Source organism: Hibiscus syriacus, unplaced genomic scaffold, assembly GCF_006381635.1.
Source record: "Hibiscus syriacus cultivar Baekdansim isolate YM2019G1 unplaced genomic scaffold, ASM638163v2 tig00001818_pilon, whole genome shotgun sequence".
Taxonomy (NCBI): Eukaryota; Viridiplantae; Streptophyta; class Magnoliopsida; order Malvales; family Malvaceae; genus Hibiscus; species Hibiscus syriacus.
Window position 1 is genome coordinate 941,931 of NW_024061892.1, and position 24,901 is coordinate 966,831.

The 24,901-nt window shown below is 32.4% G+C and overlaps 1 pseudogene; it reads right to left on the minus strand.

Moving 5' to 3' along the window:
* Positions 1–21,035: 21,035 nt before the first annotated feature.
* On the minus strand, positions 21,036–24,433 carry LOC120134971 (annotated as a pseudogene).
* Between the last annotated feature and the right edge of the window lie 468 nt (positions 24,434–24,901).

Genomic DNA, 24,901 nt, shown 5'->3' on the forward strand with positions numbered 1-24,901 from the left:
CTGATACTAAGTGAGCTTGGAGGAATTCCAAGTACTCCTAAGGCGTAGACTAGCAGAACGTAGGTTCCGATGCTAAGTGACCCCAAAGGCATCCTAGGTACTTGCGACCTGAGTCTATGAGGCCTTTCTAGATGAAGATTCTGATATTAAGTGACCCGATTCTTATCTAGGGTACCTTGTGGTAGAGAAGCTGCAACGGATGAATGAATGTAGCTCTTATCAAAGAATCAACCCTATAAAGCTCTAGACTCGATCAAAGAACGAGATGGAAAAGAGAATTGAATGGGAGATGAAAATTAGGGTTTTAAGGAATTTAGGGTTTCTGGAAATTGATCAAAAGAAATAAGATTAAGATAATAAAGATGTAATAAGAAAATAAAAGAAGACAAAGAATATAATAGGTGAAATCACCATTTTTTTATTTTTTTATTATTGTTATTATTATTATTATATTCCAAAAATAAATAAAAAGGGAAAAAGTTAGTCAAAAAAGAGGGAAATAATCCCGTAAAATATGTTATCCATTGCTGCCACTCCTACCCAATCAGTGCCTGACATGTCAATCGCCTGTCACCGCCGTCTACGCCGACATCTGACCCGCTGATCACCTGCAGCAGTCCTCCATCAGCAATCACATGCAACCTACAAATCAAGATGCAATAAATTTTTTGTTTGTTCTGTACATGGGTTCCTTATAAAACCCAACAAAATGAATGTAAAAGAAGGGGACTCTCTGTTTTTTTATTTTGAGAAAAGCATTGTAACAGAGGGGCTCTCCCTATTTTTAGAGAGCAATATAATAGATATTTTTCCTTTCATTTTTCTAGAGAGAGAAATATAACACCATACGATTTCTATTTTCCACTCATCGCAACCAAGTTTTTTTTTTGGTTTTTTATATTCTTTCGAAATAACAAGTAAAAGTAAAAAAAGCAAAATATAAAATGAGAGAAGAGGTTACCATTCGACCGGAGCTTCGTCGGCGTTGGAGACTTTCGATGGTTAATCTGAGCGGTGAGACGATCCCTCGTGTCCTCGGGAGCAACATACTTCAAGATCTGCTAAATCCAAAGTCTGTCGGAGGAGATCGGAGCATTGAAGAATTGAAGAGTCTTGGACCGTTTTCTTGGAGTTAAGCGTCGTTTTTCACAAAATTAAGGCCAGATCCAGACTCCCTTAGTCAAGGCGAGCCTTCGCTTTAATTTTGGTGTTGAATGAACATCGGAGACGGCGGCTGGCGTGGTGAGGAGGTGGCGAGGTGGTGGCGGACGGCGAAGCTCTTTACCGGTTTCACCAAGGATATTTGCTTTATTTTACTCTATTATATAGGTATTTATTAAATATAGATTTATTTTATTATTTATTCTATTCATTACTAAAGATTGTTTTCCTTATGTGTACGTAATTTCATTAATATAATATTAACCGTGTTGACATATATATTTATTATGTACATTATTGGCTATATTTCTACGTTTGCAATTTGGTTCTTGTATTAATACTTAGAAGTTTAGGTTTAACCTTAGATTTAGATTTCTCACACTTTAGTCTATGAACTTCTTAATTTTGGGAATAATTCGATTTAGCTCTCGCATTAAGATGTATGAGGTTAATTTTGATTATTCAAATCAATAATTGATTAAAATGAATTAGGGTTAATAGTTAGAGCCGTAACTTTATTTCTTCACCATTTAGTCCTTGAACTTTTAATTAGATATTCATTTGACACAATTAATTAGGTCATTAATTAGAATTTCCACTTTGAGTTTAGTTTCACTTAGTCCTTTACTTAGGGATGGTTAGATTTGAGTTTTCGCAAGAAAATGTCTGATTGCTCAAATCAATTATCCGATTCAATAATTGGATAACAAAATCATCTATGGTTAATATTAGAGACTCATTTTAGGTTTAGTCCTCTATATTCTTTAATTACATAATTTGACAACTTTTAGGCTAGAAATCCTTTAACAAACTCACATAGTAAAATTAGGATTATAATCAATTGACTGGTTGATTGCATATATTTTTAAAGATAAGGCAATGTTCACTTATTTAGGGAATCAATAGTATAGTCCCCGCCATTACTCTGGGGGCAACCACTGGTGATTCCTGTAATAGGTCAAAATCCTTTTCAAAACACTTTATTCTTTTAAATATTGAGGCAATGTCCAATTATTGGGGTACAATAATTGATCCCCCACATTCATGCTCGAGGGTAAATATTATTGGCTTAAATAATCGAACACTCTCTTCAAACTTTGCATCCATAGTGATTTTCAAATTAAATAAAGTTTGAACTCAAAATTTCCAAATTTCAAAATAGGGTAATAAACTAGGTACAAATTTCTGAGCATTGTGGGGGTGCTAACCATTCCCCACGTATAACCGACTCCCGAGCCTGATTTCTAGATTTTTTTAGACCCCGAAACTTAGTATTTTGGTAAAATAAAAAATCTTTTTATAAAATCACTCAATTTTTATGATATTCCAGCCGTACCTTAAATGGTTGGTGGCGACTCCTCATATTTCAAAATCTTTTCAAAGAAAAACCCCTAAGTTATACTGGTATTTTTCCTCACCCGGGTGAAAAACAATGACAATAATAGGAAAGGAATACTTAGCCAAAATTAAGGTGTTGGTGGTGATGGGTGATAATGGTGATTTGGTGATGATGATGGAGTTGTGGAAGATGAAAAATAAATGGATAATTGTCATATCGAACTCTCCTAATCACAATAAAAAAGTAAACTCTATAAATGACTTTAACTAGCCCTCCTAATCATGATGAAGAGGTAAACCGGAGTGTGAAGATTAATCTCCCTCGAAAGAACTTGAAACTCGAGGTTGAAGAAGCTTCGAAGGTACAAGGCAATTAGCAGTTGCAAAAACATACTCACGTTGTATTATTATTCAAAGAAAAGATGATGTTTACAATTGTGGGAGGAACCTCTTTTATATAGGGTGAAGAAGTCCTTGTTGTAGTATAACTAATGCTTGAAAATAATAATAAAAATAACAATAATTCCTAATAACAATAAACTAAAGATAATTGTTTTAAATCTATATTAATTCCTAATAAAATAATAAATATAATCCTAAAAGATAATTCATCATCCTATATTAAATTATATTACAAATAATCAATAAAAATATTAAAAATTCGTAAAATCTCATTTTAATCATGTATAGGAATTTATGCATGCTCTGTCTTCCCTAAAATGGGTCTATCTTGAGTTTCCGATATCGGATTGATGTGATTCAATAACCATTGGAAAGATAAGAAACAGACGGTCGTAACTCCAGAAGAAAGTCAACCAAATAACATCAAGGTAACATTAAAAAATCAGTCGTAATTCTACTGATATGTTGTTGTTCTTTTCCAAGGCTTGATCGTGTGAGTCCATTGGAAGAGTTAGTCCATCTTCCTTTGATGTGAGCCTTCTGATGCATGTATAATCCTCTCTCTCTTCAAAATGATTCAACCTCGAATATGAAATATAAAGGGAGAAACATTAGAGCCTTTTAAGAATTCATTCACATTATACTTACCGAATAGTTATGCTTTGAATATTTGAGACTTTGTTCTTCTAATAGGTTCGAGTAGAAACATAAGTCCAAAGAAGAATGAGTTGTTATCATTATGGACTCCAGTGCATGTATCATTCCCCTATCTTTAAAAGGATCCATTCACGAATCTAAAAATCCAAGAGAAAGAGAATTAGACATGTAGAAAGGAAAAATTTGTAAAATACTTACCTAGATCAATGTGATGTGTCTTTATGCGCTTTAGTAGAGGTTTATTATTTGTTGGAATTGAATTATTGTTGTCTTGAAATCTTCTTTTAAACAAAAGTCTTGAGATATGATGTTTCGATTGAAATTCAACATGGCATTAACCACTGTCGTCTTTGTCTGTGAATGACTTATAAGTTTCGTCCATGGTTTTCACTCATGTGTGGTGAGAAAGAGTGTTTAAAACCATGTCAATTGGTTCATGAAAGTAGTCCATGAAGTCTTATAGGTGTGGTTAAGGAAATAGTGACTCTCATGAGGAGCTTTGTGGATTGCATCATCTATTCATTTGAAACAAAAACCCATCTACAAGATAAAACTCATTAAAAGCACTTTTAAAACAATAGGTATATATATATAAGAAATTTTTGAGTCATCACGATGTTCATCTTTGATATGTTCTATTCTTGGAATAGTAGTATGTATTTGAGAGGTAAGAGTGTACTTTTGGGATAATACATCTTCTACTATATTTTTCTTACCTCGATCTTTTAACCACTTAAAGAATTCATGGTTACTATAGATGATAATGTTTTTCAGAAGTATGTATAGTTGCCAAGCTTCAAGTATTTGAACCTACTGAAAAGAAAAGGATTGGATAAGAGAATATCATCAACATAGATAACAATGTACTTACATGTGGTGTGGTTTAATTCGTGTTTTATAATTGATATGGTACAATGACTAAGTCTTTCCTGGATGTATCCTTTTTGCAGCAAATATAATTCTTTTGGTTCTTCGAAATTGTTTGTTCGACTAGGTATGATGGAACCTTGAATTAGATCAATTTGGTTTTATTTCCTTCTTTCCTATGGTAATTCGTCAGGTGGATCACCTAACACTTCTCAAAAATCCTGTAAGAGAGAAATAAATACACTAGGCAAATCCTTGTTAATGTTAGAAATAAAACAAATTGATTCCCTAAAGTGAACAGGGATGCAAGGTTTTTTATGAAGAAAGTTTTCACTCAATTCTTTTGTGCTTACACGTAGATTTTGAGTCACTATTTTCTTCTCACAATTAGGTTCACTCACCTCCCGTGGGTCATGTTCTTGGCTTTTATGGGTTGTGACCTCTTTTGTTTTTGCCTCTTTTCCATTTGTTTTTTCCTTTCTTTCTTAGTTTTCCCACCCTTCTCACAAAGTATCGTCATTAGTTTTTCCAGTGCATCTTTTGTTTCCAAAGACTAAAGATTGCTATGTTCCAGTACAATACTCGTACCATCGTATTCATTGTTGTCTGTGTCCGGTTCATTATCCATGATAAGAAGTGGAGTAGAAGGAGTGGGCGTAGATGAAGTACCTTGACAAGTGTCTTGAAATGGTTTTTTAAGTTGTTTTTCAATTGTGAGGGCCTTTTATAGTGTACCCTGAAGATTTTTGAAGTATTATTCAGCAAGCTCATCATGAATGTCTCAATTGAGACCTTTCAGGAAATGGTAACAGTGGTAATCTTCATTGCAAGTACTTGTTCGTTGAATTAAGGATTCCATCTCTCTATAATAATCATCCACGGATCATGTACCTTGTCGTAGCCTTCGAATTTTTTTAGGCTTTCCTTGGTGTAGGAATTTGAGCAAATCGTTCTCTCATCTGAAATTTGAGCTCATCGCATGTTTTGACATGATTAATTCCACATAGAAATGTTATAATTCAAGATTGTTCCTTGTTTCGGAGTCCATATATAACTATAAACACTTTTCTTGTTCGGACCAATTATAGTCATGGAATATGAATTCCATCTTGGTTTCCCACTCATAGTAGACGTGTGGGTCATCCTAGCCATAGATATTTGGAATGCTTGATCTCGGTATATTTGGCTCAAACATCCTGCAAATCACAACACTCAAAGCAACATGTAAAGTGAAAAAAAAAAGATTAAAGAAAACAAGAAACCTCACAAGTCACTCCAAGGAAGTAACACATCGAGAGGCAAGTTAGTTGATCTTGTACTCTTTAAAAATCACTTTACCAAGAAGCTTTCCATAGTTCATATTGGAGTTTGATCACTAACAAATGCGATAAATAAAACTTAAAAGCTCTAAGAGGTCAAACAAAGGCAAGACTCGAAGTGAATGAGAATGTAAGGAGAAAAAATATGCAAACTCTTTTAATCCTACAAACGCAAGGAAAAGAATGTGTTAGATGATATAGAGGAACAAAGAAAAGGTAATACAGAGGACCCTAACCCTAAAGCAATAAGATTCAAGAAAAAAATTGAAAAAGAACCCAAACACGAAAAACCTAAACCGTTGAATCAACTTGAGTAACATTTTTTAGGGGGTTATAGATCTCCAAAAATTCTACTTTTTTTGTGGATGATCGTCCATGGATGTAGTTTCAATTTGGAAAGTTTCAGGACAAAATTCTTTCTGAAATATTCTATGCAAATTCCTTGATGACGAGTTCCAAATATGTCGATCAATCACATGATCTACTTGAGAACCGTTTTTAGGGGGTTTTCATATCCAAAAATTCTGATTTTTCAGATTTCATATGATGGATTTAGTTTCAATCCGGAAATTTCAGCACCAAATTCTTTCTATAAAATTATACAAAAATTCATCAATAACCAGTGCTCAAATTTGTCAAACAATCTTGAACGATGGATCAGAGGGGTCTAATAGTATCCAATTGACCTAGACTTTGGACTGCAAATCTCGCTTAGGATGAATAATGTTTCTGTAAACAAAAAATTAGCTCCAAATTCCTTCGTTTGCAATTTCTGGATTTTTTTTTATTTTTTGACATTTTTTTCTCTTTCTCTTTCTCTTTCCCTTTCCCTTTCCCTTTCCCTTTCGTTTTATTTTTCTTTTTTCCCCATTTTTTCAATTAAAATCAGAAAACTAACAAGAAATAATTGAAACTAAATTTTAAAAAATTAAAAAAGAACCTGAAAAAAGATGAATCTTCGCGAACTAGCTCCGTTGGGGTACTTCGATGGGTGATGCTTGAATAAAAAGTCAAATTTCTTTTATTCTTCCAAAAAATCATCATAAATCTGATAACAATTGATAGAGAAATGGAAGTGGATGAATGAACATTGCTCTTGTCGAAAAATTAAACCTAGAAAACTCTAGACTAAATCAAAGAACGAGATGGAAAAGAAAATTGAAGGGGAGATGATAATTAGGGTTTTAAAGAATTTAGGGTTGCTAGAAATTGATCAAACAAAATAAGATTAAGATAATAAATATATAATAAGAAAATAAAATAAGATAAATAATATAATATAATAGGAAAGGATACTTAGCCAAAAATAGGGTTTTGGTGGTAATGAGTGATAATGGTGATTTGGTGATGATGATGGAGTTGTGGAAGATAAAAAGTAGATGGACAATTTTCCTATCAAACCCTCCTAATCGCAATGAAAAGGGAAACTTGATAAATGGATTTAACCGTCCCTCCTAATTGCAATGAAAAGGTAAACCAGAGTGTGAAGATTAATCTTCCGTGAAAAAACATGAGGTTGGAGAAGCTTCGAAGGCACAAGACAATCAACACTTGCAAAAATGTACTCAAGTTGTATTACTATTCAAAGAAAAGATGATGTTTATAATGGTGGGAGGAGCCTCTTTTAAATATGGTGAAGGAGTCATTGTTGTAATATGACTAATGCTTGAAAATAATAATAAAAATAACAATAATAATATTATCTTAATTCCTAATAACAATAAAATAAAGATAATTGTTTTAAATATATCTTAATTCCTAATAAAATAACAAATCTAATCCTAAAAGATAATGCATCATCCTATATTAAATTATATTACAAATAATTAATAAAAATAGTAAAAATTCTTAATAATTATAAAATCTCGTTTTAATCACGTATAGGAATTTCTGCATGCGTTGTCTTCACTAAAATGAGTGTATCTTGAGTTTCCAATATCGGATTGATGCGATTCAAGAACCGTTGGAAATCTATTAGACATCTGGTCATAACTCCAGAAGAAGGTCGACCAAATGATATCAGGGTCCTATTCAAAAAGCAGTCGTAAGTCTGTTGATCTGTTGTTCTTTTTCTGAGGCTTGATCGTGTGAGTCTATTGGAAGCGTTAGTTCATCTTCCTTTGATGTGAGCCTTGTGGTGCATGTATCACCTTGGGTAGGATAGAAGGGTGTGAGCTCTTAGATACTAAGTGACCTCCCGACTACACCATGATGCCTACCTATATTGTGTGTTAATGCAGTTGTGTGTTCATGACTATACTCATTCGCGTGCTCATATAATGAATACATATAGTATGATAGAGTTATTTGTGTGGAACACAACTTGTAAGATCAGTGTTTAGAATGTGTTTTTTTTCTCATGTTATTAAGAGGACAAATCGATGAGCTTATCACCAGATTGTGTTCCAGAGAAGATCTAGTGATCGTAGCACTTCTCGGATAATTTTAGTGGCATATACTTCCAATGGCCTTATATTTGTTCGAGTCGTAAACTATATTTTTACAAATTTATATGTTTTGATTTACCTATTTTGAGCTCCTATTTTTTAAATGTTATAAATGAATGTTTGAACCTATGTTTATCTTATAGATTTTGATTTAACAATGATTTAAGTATGGTTTGAAAAGAAAAATTTTGGGTTAACTACTTCTGTGGTTCTGTGTAATGGCTTGAACCTTCATATTTCGAATCAGATCGGATTAGGGTGTTACAATTAAGATTGCTTGATGGGTTCTTAATGATTACACACTTAAGATTGTTTTAATTTGTAACTCGGAATGATGCTCAACTAAGAAAATTTTGTTGGAAAAGTTATGATAAATTGGAAATTTTGAGGCATATTTTCTAAGGGTAAAGGTGAATATTCGAATAACGAATTTATTGATTCATATTGTACTCCATGAGATCTTTACAACGATATCTTATATGCTCAAAACGATTGAGTGATGAATGAGAAATTGATGATCAAAGTAGGGTACATGTGAATTGGGTTGTGAAAGGAAAATGGGAAAACACATATCCCACATTAGTGGGATGTTAGAATGATTTATATACTCCAACCCACTTACTAATCATTAAATGACTTGGATTGAAATTTTGCCTTACGCGTAAGCACGGGTAGGGGTATGCAAATCCGGTACTTGATTATTGGGTTGATGATTTCTTGGCCCATGTCCCGACCCGGATGTAGCGAGTACCCGATACCCCTTTTTATTTTCAAATTATTAATTAAATATACATAAATTTAAATGTTTGAAACTTCAAATTACATACTCCAACATCCGAACATAAAATTTAAAAGCTTGAAATACAAAATCTAATAATCCATAATATAAATAATCCATTATATATATATATAATAAAAAAAATAAAAACTAACTGAGTACTCGGGTAATCGGGTGCTCGAAAAAACACAATTTTGTGACCCGGGCTCGACCCGGGAAATGTTGGGTCGGGTACCCAACCCGGTCGGGTAATTTTTTTTATAGAACATTACCCAGTTTTTTAATGTCTGGGTCGGCAGGTCAGCGGGCCGAGTCAACCAAGTCGGGTATTTTTGGACACCCCTAAACACGGGGAGGGAGGCTGCAAACCCAAGGCCGCCAAACTTGTTGAGGTTAAGGGTGCACCCGCATGATGCGGGTGATACGAATCTTTATACAGATCGAGCCTTCTAGAGGCCTACTACCCACTATGAACTAAATATTTCCTTAAATATTACATATCTTTTTAATATTCTAAAAAATATTATATGATTTCCTTTAATTAGAATATTAATATGTTATATCTTGTAGTTCATGAATATATTCTAATAAATACAATATTAATTTATTATTGTCGAATTTATTCGGAGACTTATTAATGAACTTACTTTTCATAATACAATTTTCCAATTCTTCTCCTATGAAAAAAACTATAAATACCGTGTAAACCTACTCGGTTAAACACAATTAAAACAACATAAAATCAGTTCAAAAGTTTTTCTCTAGTTTTTTCAATGATAGAAAAAGACAAGAAATAGTTTGTAATCTCTGCACCAATGCAACTGTAGTTGATCATTTCATTGTTGTATCCTGAGAGATAGAAGACCAACGATTTCAAAACCCGTTGGAGTAGCTAAAAATCTATCTTAAGAAAACTTGACAGATGCAGACCTCACCTAGTTTCTACTCGGTTGTTCTGTCTAAATCGAATTGTTATATTTATGAATTGTTCTTTTTGATTATCTAATAAAATACTTTATTTTATTTTAACATCTTGTATTTTTATATTTATAATTGGAAAAAAAATGTAATTGCGATTGATATTGCATACGATTATGTTGAATATCTACATATGATTTTATGTTCAATTAACGTTTGTTTTTATACATTGCTGCGAGCTCTTGCCTTGGAACAAGTTGGGAGAACGCCATTCATATGCAAATATGCTTTTGTTGGCTCATAAGGTTTTGCCCTTATTTGCAATTTGTTTGGGCGTGTGCGGTGAAGGTGGCTTCACACTATGGTTTGAATTGCCCCAAGTTTATGAAACTTGAGTTCTTTGGTATCAATTATTTCTTTTTAATTTGATTCAATTATGATAATGTTTGAATATTATCATTATTATTTTACTGGTTCAACTTTTTTATTAAAGTTTTTTCTTAAGTCAATTTTTATCTTCCACCTTTATGTAAATTCGAGATGATTGAAAAATTTTAGGGAAATCGTGATAAACAAATAAATCCATATTTTGGATTTATCCTACCGCTATAACGGGTTTTCTTAATCTTAAAATGGACAAATCTTTTTAATAGAAATTGTCGTTAAAGTAACGATGGTTACTGATCTTGTTTCAGAATGTTGATTCTGTTTGGTAACAAAATTGAAAATAAATAATAAATGTGATGCTTTGTCTATGAATTTTCTTCTATATGTGATTGCTGCCTACAAAAGTAGGGCAGTTATAGAATCAATGTGATTTTTTCTATGTTATGGTATTATTTGATAATATCATTATGGTAAGATTTGGCACATAAAAGTGCATGTAAGCATTAATCATGATATTTTTCATGATATTATTGCTATGATATTATTACATTATAACTTTTGGCCTTTGAATATAGAATATTAAACATGGCATGAATAAAGAATATCATTGATATTTATAATTATTATTAAATGTTATAATAATGATTGATTGTGTTTTAGAAACACCATAAATTTTATTATTGTACAAGTAATTTCTTTTAAGAAATTTTGTAGATACAAACGAATTCAGAGTTTAATCCAAATCTTTAGATTCTTGGATTGTGAAAATTAAAATAAAAAGATTAGTTACTTTTGATTATTGAGTTGCTAAAATTAAAGGATTAATTCCTTTTGATGTTTGTTTGTTAAACAAAATCAAGTTGCCCTGATATATTTATTTTGGGTTTTAGTGATACTAATCTCATTGCTTAACAAAATATATAAATTTAAAAAGGGGAAATAAATCACTGGATTTAATTCATCATTAGAATCTTTCGTTGATTGTAACTTTGTAAGGGAAATAAATCATTGAATTTATTTTCTTTAAAATCATGGATGATTCTATCTTTTAAAAGGAATTTATTTTTAAATTTATTTTTCTTAAGAATATTAAATGATTATATTTTGTAAAAGAAAATAAATCTTTGAATTTATTTTCCTAAGAATCTTATACGCTTTGATTTGTAAAAACAATTATCATTGAATTCATTTTCTTGAATATCAAGTATGATTCCACTTTGAAAGAAAAAAATGAAATAAATAATTAAATTTATTTTTCTTAGGAATTAAGCATAAATCATTGCATTTATTTCTTGAAAATTTTGATATATTTATAAAGTGAGATATTAAATTAAATTTATTTTGGGAATTTAATTCTTGTTGTTTTAATGGGTTTATTTGATCTACATTTACAAACAATAATGAATAAATATTTTATTACCTTCATTGGTGATAACAAAAAGTATTTATATATATTTGCTAAAGAGTAAAACTGAAACTTATTATCTATAAACTCAAATTGAAAACCAACTTAATAAAAATATTAACATGGTAAGAACCGATTATGGTGGTGAATAAATTGAAATATTAATTGGTCAATAGTGTACACAACATGATATTATTCATAAAGTGACATCATCATACTCTCCTAAATTAAATAAAGTAGCAAAGAGGAAGAATTAAATCTTAAAGGAAAATGATGAGCACAATGCTAAGAAGTTCTGGGTTATCACAGAACATGTGAGTAGAAGTTGTTTTTCATCCAAATACCTTTTAAGTAAGGTTCTCCAAAAAGGAAAAAGGACAAGACACCATATGAGTTATGGAGATGTAGAAAATCTTTCTTCAATTATGTTGAGTCAATCAAGAGGATGAAATAGCCAAGAGGGGGTAAATTGGCAATTAATAAATTTGGTGGAATCTCAAAAGAAAAATAGGAAATTGAAACAAGAATTTTAGAGTAGTTCGACTTTCTAAACCAAAGTCTACATCACTACCTTAGCTATCCACGCTAAGGATTTTTACAAATTCACTATTTTGTATCAACCTTTGAGGACAAGGTGTAACCTTACAACTCCCTCAAGAATTATACCCTAAATTCTTGAGAACACTCTCTCAAAGAGAAAATTAAAAATTTACAAACTTAGAAAACCTCGCTAGGAATGTGTTTGCACAATTCAAGAACAAATAAGAACTCTCAACAAATAATACAAATGAGTACAAAAGTGTTCTTTTAAAGGAAAACGAATATTGAAGAATGTTGACTTTGATTTTGGGTCAATTTGATTGCTTTGGCTTTCTTTTTGGTTTCTTGTCTTCACATATGGCTTGAAATCTTGTTTTTATATTATCTCATTCAATTCTAGCCATTTGGGTTGCTGTGGGAGTTAATAGAGCCGTTGGGATGAAATTTCCCGCAATAAATACTGCCCAGACGCCTTGAGTATCGGTACTCGGGCTTGAAGTATCGATATTACCTGCAATAATTACAAAAATCTAGCCGTTGGTGAGAGAGGAATATCGGTACTCTTATGTGACTATCGGTACTGGTAACGATACTCTGAGAGTATCAGTACGAAAATAGTATACCAGAATCGGTTTTTGTCAAAACCACAAAGGGAATATCGATACTCCTATACAGAGTATCGATATTGCATGAACAATATCGATTTTGTTCTTGTAGTATCGATACTACAAAGTTTAATATCAATTTTTGACTCGATTAAAGTTTGAAACCCTTTGTAAAATTGTTTGAAAATTATTTCTAATATATGACTTTGATTTTTCAAAAGAGTAAGGAGTAAGAATTGAGTTTTTGACCTTGAAAAGAATTTCAATAGTTGAATGATTTAATCGAATATAAACTTGAAAAACGATGGAGTAAGAATTGAGTTTTTGACCTTGAAAAGAATTTCAATAGTTGAATGATTTAATCGAATATAAACTTGAAAAACGATTCAAAAATATTCTTAAAATTTCTTTTAAAATATTATTTTTTTGTATATCAAAATACGAAGCATGATTCAACAAATTACTTAAAAATGTGGGGGTGCCTTGTAAAGATAAAGATTTCATTATCAAAGGAAACAAAAATAAGCCCCAAAATGTAGATTATATTTTCATTAGCTATATAGATTATAGCAAGACATATCGATATCTTTTGTATGAATCGAAGAATCCTAAGATTCATAAAACATAACACTAGAATCAAATAATGCTTCAGTAAAGATAAGTCTAGATGTTCAACAAGAGTTGGACCAAAGATATTATAATGATGACAACGAAGTGTGAAAAATGTGTGTATGTCAAAATTATAAGTGTCCTATCTTGTTAACATACACATTATTATAAGTAACAATGAAATGGTAAAATGTGTCAAAGATATGTTAAATTCAAATTTTGACATGGAAAATATGGGGTTGATTAATATGACTTTGGATATCCAAAATCTAATATCTCTCTTAGGATCTCGTATTGATGATGTCACACTACATGGACAAAAAAGGTTTTTCAAGGAAGTTTCCAGCATAGCTAGAACTTTAATGAGTACGGGTCAACATTTGTCCAAAAATAAAGGTTAAAACATCAACCAAATGGAATATGTAATGGTTCTCAAATGTCTAAATGAATTAGACTAGTTATTGCTTTCACTGTGAGTAGTTTAAGCATACTCACAAGTAATTCAATTTCAAACTTCTCAAAAGCAATTGTGAGAGAATTAAGATATCGCAGATATGCTCAAGATTATGGATTGTATTATTCCAAAGATCATGTGGTCTAAGAAGGATACTTCGATGCTAGTAAGATATTTTCTATTTAAGATATCAAAGACACAAGTGAATATGTTTCATATTGGGAAGAGAAGTTGTGTCATAGAAATCCTCATGAAAACATTTATAACTAGATTCATAATGGAATCTGAGTTTGTAACTCTAGAAAAGTCTGAAGAATAAGTTGAATGGATTTAAACTTTGTTGGACGATATTCTTGAATGGCCAAAGTTTGTGCCTACAATATTCAAACAAAATTGGTAGAGCATAGAACTTTATGTATAATGATAAGTCGAGATGTATACATCATCGACACAATACCATTAGAGAATTGATCTCAAATGGAGTTATTTTTATTGATGTCATAAGAGAAAATGATAATACAATGGATCCACTAACTGAAGGGTTAAAATCGAGATTAAGCTTAGAAAACATCTAAATGAATGAGACCAAAGATATTTAGAAAATTAAAGGTGTTATGTGAAGGGAAATCTAACCTTGTTGCTAGGAGATCCCTATATCTAGGTTCAAAGGGACAACCTAATTACATAAATCGTATACAGTCAATATGAGAGTCTTTCATCCCAAGTTCCTTCTTATGATGTAAACAATGATCAAATTGGTATAGGCTAAGCAAATCTTTTAATGACCATTGTGTTCTTAGGTGAGCAGGGAAAAATAAGTCACCTATGTAAGAGTGAAGTGGGGCCACTTCAAGGAGACTATCGAGTATAGTTCTTTCAAACTCTAGTAGAGTCAAGTGATGTTCATGGCTTTAAGGGCATACCTATGAGAACTAAAATTCTTGTCATAAGGGTAGTTGTGTGAAGTATATCACCGTTTACACAAAGAAAGAATAGTTCAAGGACATCACGTCTACTAGTTAGCTAGTAAAGTAAATATATTGTCACAAGAGAAGGTTCAAATGAGAACACCTACCAATCCTAAGCAACTATCTTTTGTAAGTCTATCACCACATCGAGTCAAAATATTTTTGATAAAATCATCAATTTTATTCATGTGGGGGATTGTAGGAAAGGTTATAATAAATTGAAAACTTTGAGACATATTTTCTAAGGGTAAAGATAAAGATTCAAATGATGAATTTATTGATTCATATTCTACTCTATGAGATCTTTACAATGGCATCTCATATGCTCAAAATAGTTGACTGATGAATGAGAAATTGATGCTCAAAGTATGGTATATATAAATTGTGTTGTGTAAGCAAAATGATAAAACTTGTATCCCACATTGGTGGGATAACAAGCATGGGAATGGTTTATGTACATCAACCCACTTGTTAATCATTAAATGACTTGGTTTGAAAATGTTCCTTGTTCGCATAGGTAAGGGGTGTAAATCTAAGCCTGCCAAATCTATCGAGGTTAGGGGTATACTTGTAAGACATGAGTGATGCGAATATCCAAACTAATCAGTGCCCTCTAAGGGCTTGCAGATATTTTACCTACTATGAGTTAAATATTTTTCTTAAATGTGACATATCATTTTGAATTAAAAAAGATATTATATGATTTCTTTTAATTTGAATATTAATATGATGCATCAATTCACATATATATTCTATTACTTGATTACTGTCAAATTTATTCGGATACTCATTAATGACCTTATTTTTCAGAATATATTTTTCCAATTCTTCTCCCATGAGAAACTCTATATATTTCATGTATACCTACAAGGTAAACACAATTAAAACAACTCAAAATCAATTTAAAAGTTTTTTTTCTAATTTTTTCGATGATAGACGAAGACAAGAAATAGTTCGTAATCTCTGCAGCAGTGTAACTATATCTGATCATCTTGTTGTTGTATCCTGGGAGAAAGACGACCAACGATCTCAAGCACTATAGGAGTGACCGAAAATATGTCTTAAGGAAACTGCATAGTTGCAGGCCTCAACTCGTTTCCAATTGGTTGTTCCGTCTAAATCGGATTTTTATATTTCTTAATTGTTATTAAAATATTTTATTTTATTTTGTTTTATCGTCTTGGTTCGTTTCTAACAAAATTATTATTCGTGCTAGTCCAATGAACGTATTCACATATTAAATGGATGGACTTTCATGATTTTATTAATCATTCTCTGGATTACCCAAGCTAAACATAGAGTAAGAGATCTGAGAATAACCGTTCCAAATGTTAAATTTATTATATACATGTTTTTTATGTAACATATATTTGGATACATGTAAGAATATTTTCTAAATAAGAAAATTATGATATTTACTTGTACATTGGTAGATAAAATTTAAAAATAACTTATATTTACTTGGGTATTGTTCTAAGTTTGTAAATAAAAATTCAGGACTTTACTGAAACACCATATGCTTATGCTTATCGTTTTTTTTACTTTCCTACTTTTAGGAAAAAATTGTTTTCAAATGTGTGTTTATTAACGATTTCCTTTGATATTTAATAAAAAATTACTATTCATAAATATAAGTTACTTATCTATCGTTGATGGATGAAAAATTAATAATCAATATTTTGTCTAAATAATGATTATGATTAATTTTTATATGATGTTAAATGAAATTAAATAATTCATTGATATTGATATGATATTATGATAAGTCCTAAGAATGACTAGAACATACATGAGAGCATTAATGTATAACTCAGTTTTTTGATTAAGCTTAAGGTGATTATAAAGCAGTATATATTCTCAATACTCTCAACATTTGGTAATAAATGTTCAATCACTTTGTTTGTGGTTGGTGCTCAAACCCGTGACATTTAAGAATAACAATAATTTCTTTTATCATCAAGGTAAGTTAGTTCGTGCATACTCGTAAATACTCGTAATTGATTGACTATATGCATATTATACTTATGGTTAATGAAACATATTTAGAACCACTGCTCCTGATTGTACTACTTGCATACTTATGTTTAAGAATTTAATAAAGTATAGTAGATTAGTAGTGTGTTATTGGAATTGTGAATCTCAACGTTTAGATGTTTCTGTTCACAAGCTAGCAAATCAAAATGGTTCATAAGCTCCTCATTTGTATTTGATTTGTAACTCTAAAATTTTATATTGATCTTATTTTGATTTATTATATATCATGGAAACCCGGTTTTTATATGAACGTTTTATAGTTCTTATGAATATTAATATTTTGGTATTAATTATAGTCTTTATATTTTTTATCATGAAAACAAGCATGGACGGACCACAGATTTAACGTTAGAGGGACGGAAACAAATTTTTAATAAAAAATACAATAAAATATCTAAAATATATATCGAGCCACCGAAATTACCTCGAATCTAATTTAGAACAATTATGTTCCATTAAATAAATATGATATTTCTTGTTGGATTTACGTCCGCGTCAGATTGGAGATGTTATATTTATATACAAAGACAACATACGAAGCTTGCACAGATTGTCACGTGAATAGCTCAGCTTGTTGTCGTTTTTGTTTCTGCACTGTCATGAAATTATAGTAAAACCATAAACTCACTCTCATTTCGTCACTTTTATCGTTGGCATTGTAAAAGAAACGGATATCTTCGTTTCATCTCTAACTGCAAATTTTACTTTCCAATCAAAGTAGCAGCAAGAGTTTCGTGACTTGTAAAATAAACTTTGAATTTAAATAGAATTTAATTTAATTATTTCATGCACATAATTTTAATAATATAATCTTTCATGTAAGGATTTAAATAACGATTTGTTATCAAAATAGTAATCGTTATATAACGATAAAGGTATAACAACTGCTATTGCCACAATCACACTTATTATAATCACAATAGCAATAAATAACATAATCGAAAACGTGCTGATAACCGTAATTTAAATCACTTTTTTGACGTCCAATGAAGGCCCGTAATGGCCGAAGTGCAGTGCAGAAATATGGAGGAATGGGTGGCTTGGATTGACCATTTTCATGCATTATCATTGGTGCATTTAAGGGTAAAAGGTAGTTCCCGGACCAAAATGATTTAATGCTCTCATTAAGAGTTCTGGTGTTGTCTGGCATTTGCTGTCATACTTTTATTTCTGACTAATTGGCCACAGGAGGATTATATTTGTTGCACATACTTATATAGATAATGATATTATAATATTAGTTTTATTAAAATGAAATAAATATTTTTATTCTTTTAATAGTATCATTTTGATTTATTATGAATGCATCCAATATAAATGTAAAGATTTATCATTTTTTAAAAATATATATATCTGGATATTTTTTATTAAACGTTTCTGCTAGGGCTCTTCAATTCTTCCTTAGTAGATACATGGCAAAAGTGTATAGTACTTTTTCTTTTTTTTGTTACAAAAAGTTTAGGTCAGGATGGCTCCCCTAGTAGGCCAGGACATACCTAAGACCCAATTGAGATTTACATTCTCAAATTCTTGAATCCCAACCACCTTTGACAACACTCATTGACTATAATATTTTTTCATGAATTAAAGTTTTCGTTCATCATTGATATAAAGTACTCGTGAAGTAAATTAATTTAGAGCTTTGCTTAAATGAATTTTATAAACATTTTAAGAATAGAGCATTAAATGGGCTGCTTGGAGGGTCGCTTTAATCTAAAGTTGGTTAATGACATTTTCAGTTCTAGCAATAAATATATGTTGTCTCAATTAGACCTTGTGGTGAAGCATTCTTTAAGCACCAAAGGCCATCTAATATCTTGGCTTTAGTAATGCTTCCATGAAAATCATTAATGCACAAAGATTAGGGATGGCAATTTCTTTGTAATCCGGACTAACAGGTTTTAATCTGACTTCAACAGATTGATAATATTTTTTTAAAGAAAATTTAAGTAAAATCAAATTTGAGTTTAGAATAAAAAAATTTGAACCGACTCGGTCCGTTATTATCTCTAATTGAGATATCCATTCAAGATATTTCACTCCATGATTGTTGATAGTGTAACTCCCCATATTTTTCTTCGAGATCATGACATCATGTTAGATATATTGATAGTCAAAGTGACCTTTGAAAACATTTAAGAATTATAAACCAATTGTACGTAAATCTTATTTATTATTTAAGTTGTTTTATTTATGACAGCTTTAGTAATAATAAGTAGCTTCTTTCTTTTTGAATCAAAATAGAGGATAATGGGTTTCAAGGGTATTCGGGCCTCATGGGTGAAGGTTATGGCTAGGGTTTTTTTTTCATGGTAGAGAGTTTGCTAGGATTTAGGGTTTTCAAACATATAATGTTTGATTTGAATTCAAATTATTTAGATAAGATAAAATAAGGATCTTACTAGGATAAGACTCAATCTCAATCGTCCATGTAATTTGATATAAGTCATTAGTTGTAATAGAATTCAACTATAACCTTATTTTTATTTATTATTTTTTTTCAGAATAATAATTCATTCTATTCATCTCTTGTCGCTTGTTTCCTAATTTCTTAGCTTCTTTGTGTTTTGTTGTCTTAGTGACTTGAAAGCTCCGACTATGTTTACACTTTCACGTATTGTTCAATGTTAGAGGCTTTGATCAGCACTTTCTGAGCTTAAGCTTTTTACAATGACACAGTGAAGACTTACTTAAATGCCTAAATAACTAATAAAGCGTCTTAAAGTCGTACAAATAATTTAATCGAAAAAAAAAACTTCCCACAAATTTATAAAGGGCTTTATATTTAACTGGACTGGCAATTCTACTGTTAGGACAATCTTAATTGTCAAGTGTTGAGTAAGAATTAAGAGACTAATCAGACATTATAATTAATTCGAAGTATAATTATGAACAGACTTAAATTATCTTTCATTAATTAGTACATTAATTCTTGTCTGGGATGAATTAATTGAATAATAAGAAGAAATCAAGAGATGCAGTATTATGCTTTTATTTGTTTGTTACAAGTATTCTACTTTTTGATGTAATGTGGTGATTAAAATTTCACTCGACTTAAAAAATAATTTTTTAATTATATCTCACTTAATTTGATTTAAAATTTTTGAAATAAAATTTGAATAATTTACAATTACGATCTATGCATATCATACTAAAAAAATGTGAAGATGTATATCATGTATAATTATAAAAAATTGTTTAAATTAAAATCGATTAATATTGTAACATTTAAAATTAAACATAAATTTAAAAACTTAACCTACAAAAATTTAAATAAAATTTATATACCCGACAAATTAAAAATATTTTGAGCGAACTCGATCAATTGCTGATCTCTAATTACTAATTATCATTCATAGTAGACCCTCTTCCCAGTGGAGGATCTTAAATGTTTAGGATCAAACAAACAGTCAAAAGCTTCAGCATGTGTATGGGACAGACCTTGAAGGGATAAATCCTTTTCTTTTAATTACACAGATAGTCCATGCATTTTGTTTTTCTAATTTAGCATATATAATATTTTTAAAAAAAAGTAATAGTTAATTTAAATTCTAAATTGATATATTTTATTAACATTTTAACAGTCGAAAATTCAAATAAATCTATTTTCGATTTAAAGTTTGAAAATAAGGTTTAATTTAGACACTATAAAAAAATTCTCAAGTAATATATTTACATAATGTTTTTTCAATAAACTGATAAAATTACAAGATAATACTACTTAGAATTTTCTTAAGTAACTAATAACACTCACACACCCTACAAATATAACAACTCAAACGTAAGATTTTTAAGAACATTTATATTTCCTTTTATCACTAAGACCGTTTGATAAATTCTATTTATGCAAATTAAGAGATAGAAAATTGATAAATGCATTATTCTTTTCTATTTTCTTCAAAATCCAACATAAAAAGAAGAACGAAATAATTGAAAAAGAAGAGGAAGAAGAGATGAATTCGAACACAGGATAAGTCGTACTTTTCAAATCATTAGAAGCAACCCGCCTTATTGGTTACGAATCCACCTTGGGATTTAACAATCTAAGAACTTAATAATATACCATAAATTGAATTCAAGAGTCAAATACATAAATCTAAAGAGATTAAGGTTAGAAAAATGGCATCCTATTTTCTTTCAATGTTATTGCTTTTTGGTACCTTTGAAGAGTTTAGTCTTCTGGGATTTTGAAGGTGCTTATATCTTCATCCTGGATCCACCCATACTTCTCCATGTAAGGATTAACCAAAGTTTTTGGTGGGTATTTTTCAATCTCATCTTTCCAAGTATTCCCATCCCCTAAATCCCTCTCAATCTCCCACACACAGCTGCTGCATTTAAACCCAGCCCCAAAGCTTATCATCAACACTTTCTCCCCTTTCTTCAACCTCTTCTTGGCCTCCATGTATGCTAAAACATACCAAAGGCTGCTCGCTGATGTGTTCCCAAACCGATGCAGCGTCATCCGTGCCGGTTCGAGGTCGTACTCGGTGAGATCGAGGCTAAACCCGATCCCATCGATCACCTATGTTGCACTGATACGGATACGGGGACGGATACGAGGATAGAAAACAATAATTTCTAAAATTACAGGGTACGGGATGGCAAGATAACGGCATATAAAATAATTTTAAAATTATAAATAGATGTAAAAATTTACCCAAAAGTTCCCATGACTCGGGCGAAAATGTGCTGGGATCCTTCAGTTGCTTCCCTTGCTAAACCAAAATCTGAGACCTTTGGAGTGAAATCTTCTAATAGAACTGAAATTGTTTGTCGCTTTCTCAAGCTCAACATGTGTAAATGTTTTAACTGGGAGAGCACAAGTAGCCAATGTGGAAATGAGTGACATTGATGGAGAGCTTGCCATGCTGCTTGACAAGATAGAACCAATGCCTGCAATAACATGAAGACCAGATTATCATATATTCCTACTTCACAAATATCAAAATAGTCCATACAGACAACAAGGAAATATAAGTAGCTTAGATCCAGGCATCAAAATTCCATTTATCATATATTCCAACTTCACAGTTTTTGACGCCATACAGAATAATAATTATCCTGCAGGCGCTCCAACAGATGATTCACAAGAGAAAATTCGTCTAAAAAAAACCAGAGAAAAAAGTCTCTAGGGTTTAATAAAATATTATAAAATCAAACAATGCCCAAAATCAGTCCACAAGCCGGACTGTTATAGCCAAAAATCGTCTTTATTCGAATTTTGCCAAAATAGCAAAATCCCGAAATCACTCTAAATGAAATTCAAAATAAAATAAGCAATCTCCAAAAATCCGGCCTAAATCGGAATTAAATTGACTTCCTAATTGACAATCGAAATATTACCATAAATTGTAAAAAATATCTCAATCTAATGATTCGGAGGGGAAAACGGCAGAATTTGAGGTTGAAAAAAAGGCCACATGGAGCATAGCTCATGTGGAGAGCGTGCGCGTCGAAAAGAGCTTTCTGGATTGGGGTCTTATACGCGATTCTGATACATGTAGCCAAAGTTATAGCCAAAAGACTGAAACATACTCAAAACGACCCCAATGAGAAACATGTCACAATCAATTCCCGCCTTTGCACTGATCTGCCAATTCATGGTATCTCAGTTCCATCAAGGTGCAATCTGACAGTTCAGCATCATCTGTCTCGGATCCCCCTGCTGCATCAGTTTTAAAGATGATTAGACATATGATTCAATTGTTACAGTAACTGAAAATGCATAAAGACATATCAGCTTAGGGTTGTATGTGTGCCTAAACGACATGTACATAGATCGCTAGGTTGAGCTTCAGCTTCAATAACCTGGAAAAGATTCGGATATTTGATCAATACGTTGCAACTTGCAAGTGCTCATCTTCTCTGCACGTTTATACCGTAATTGTACTGTAAACAATCGTTCACCACCAGAAATTGGTTATAATATTACCCAATACCCATCGTACTGGGCTTGGTCCCTTATATCCTGAACCGTGGCCCTCCCGGCTCGGACCCACGGTTCCAACACCTCCATAACCTCCAGGGACACCCCGCCGGCGTCGTGGAACACGAAATGCTATCTGGGTCCGAAGAACCAAGCGTGGTAAGCCATCCATTCTCGGATTCTACCGACGCTTAGATTACCGTACAAAGATGATCCGCAGTGAAGATAATCACATTGGTACGGCGGCCGGAATTTCGATTCGTTGTAAGAGACGGGTGGTTCTTGTAGAGCTACAAATTTCTCTTATTTTCTCTAGGATTCGCCGTAGTAGGCGTTTATCGTTAGCTTTCCGCCCGTGTTGTCTTGGTTCGGGTTGAACGGGAAGGTGCAGTTCACCTCTGTTGCACGGGGACGGCAGAGGAAGACCGTCCCCAAAACATCCCAGCGAGCACCGAAATGTCCTTTATCGTTCGATCGTACCCTAGCACCGTGCCAGGGACGTTTTGGGTACATGAAACGCCCTTCCTCTGACGTCTCCGTGCAACATAGTCGATCACTGCTTTCCCTCCTGTTTGTATGCAGAAATGGTCCACTCCGGTCTTGAAGTTAACCCCGGATTTCATAGGTCCTTGAGCCGTGGTTCCCTTGGTTGAACCACGGCGGTTATTTTCTTAACTAGGGACACCACCATGAATTTGGCTAGTTCCCGAACCGGCAGGATCTTGGGGGAAATGACCCGCAAATTGTCGACGAAAGAACGAGTGGCAGCTTTTGGGAGGTTCTTCCCAAGGTGAAATCCAACCCTTCCTTTTTCGTCTTCGGTTTGGATGCAACAATTGTAGGACTCGTCTCTTGCTCCATGATGTGTTCTCACCAAGCATTTTAATTTGGACATGGCTCGGTGTTTCAGGGATTTGTTGTTCTTCAAAAGTATGGTGCACCCGCCGGATCGAAACAGACAATTCGCGAGAATCATCGATCTGTCTTTTCCGGCGTACCAATTTGGACTCAGACTCCGATGTCGCCAACAAGGCGTACTTGTTCTTGTACGATTTGAACACATTGCAAACGATATCGAGAGAGATCAAACTCGCACTGCACTCCATTCCCGTCAAGTTAAAACACTTGACGCCGTCCCTCATTTTGTAAAGGTTGACGATTCGAGAGGACAAACAAGGAACGGCCGATAGCATGGAGACGTTGACGACTAAGAGATCAATTTCTTGAGCCGAAACGCCTGTCCTCGACAAGATCTTGCCGATGCTGTCATGAAAAAACTCTTCCATTTCGAGGATTCCATCGGCCAGCGTCGGGGACTCTTCTCGGCCCGAGAACATGATTATCGGGGCGTAGGTTTGTTCCCCGATGCCGGAGCTGACAATGGCTTTCAACAGGAACTTGTACTCGTTGAGCCCAAGGTTCTTGTTCCTTTTTATCACTTCACCACAGAACTCAGTCCCGACCATTCTATCATCTGTCGGCTTGTAACATTGGTAGTCCAAAATGTAACATTCTTGGTCTCTCTGTCGGTAGCCCACTTCCAAATCTTCAGACAAAGAACTAAGATCGGAAAGAAGAACAAGAAAGAGAACATCTCCATGAAAGACAAACAAAAAGCAAAGGTTGAGATTGGAAAAAAGGTTAGGCTTTGTTAGATGGGGAAATGAGATGAAAGACTTTATAAAGGAGGTGGAGAACAAGTGAGTTGGACATGTGAATTTGCTCGAGTCACATTTCCATCACTCAACTCCCACCAACTGAGTTTGTTTATAATTTTTCAAATCAATATTTATTACGACACTTGAACAAAGCTTTTGCACGTCGGAAAGAGATTAAAGGGACGAATTGGGGTCAAATTGCAATCTTTTGTCAATGTTTCTTTTAATAACTTTAAACTTCATAATCTTACTCTCTAATTTTCTAATTGATTTTTCGTTTGTTAATTCCCCAAATCGGAATTGGGTCAGCAGAAGTCTATTAGAAACGCCATTATAGTTCAGTTAGCAGCTTACCCAATAAGTTATCCACGTTTAAGAAGGCTGAGGATGGTAGCTAGAGATGGAGATAGAGACGTGTACGGGAA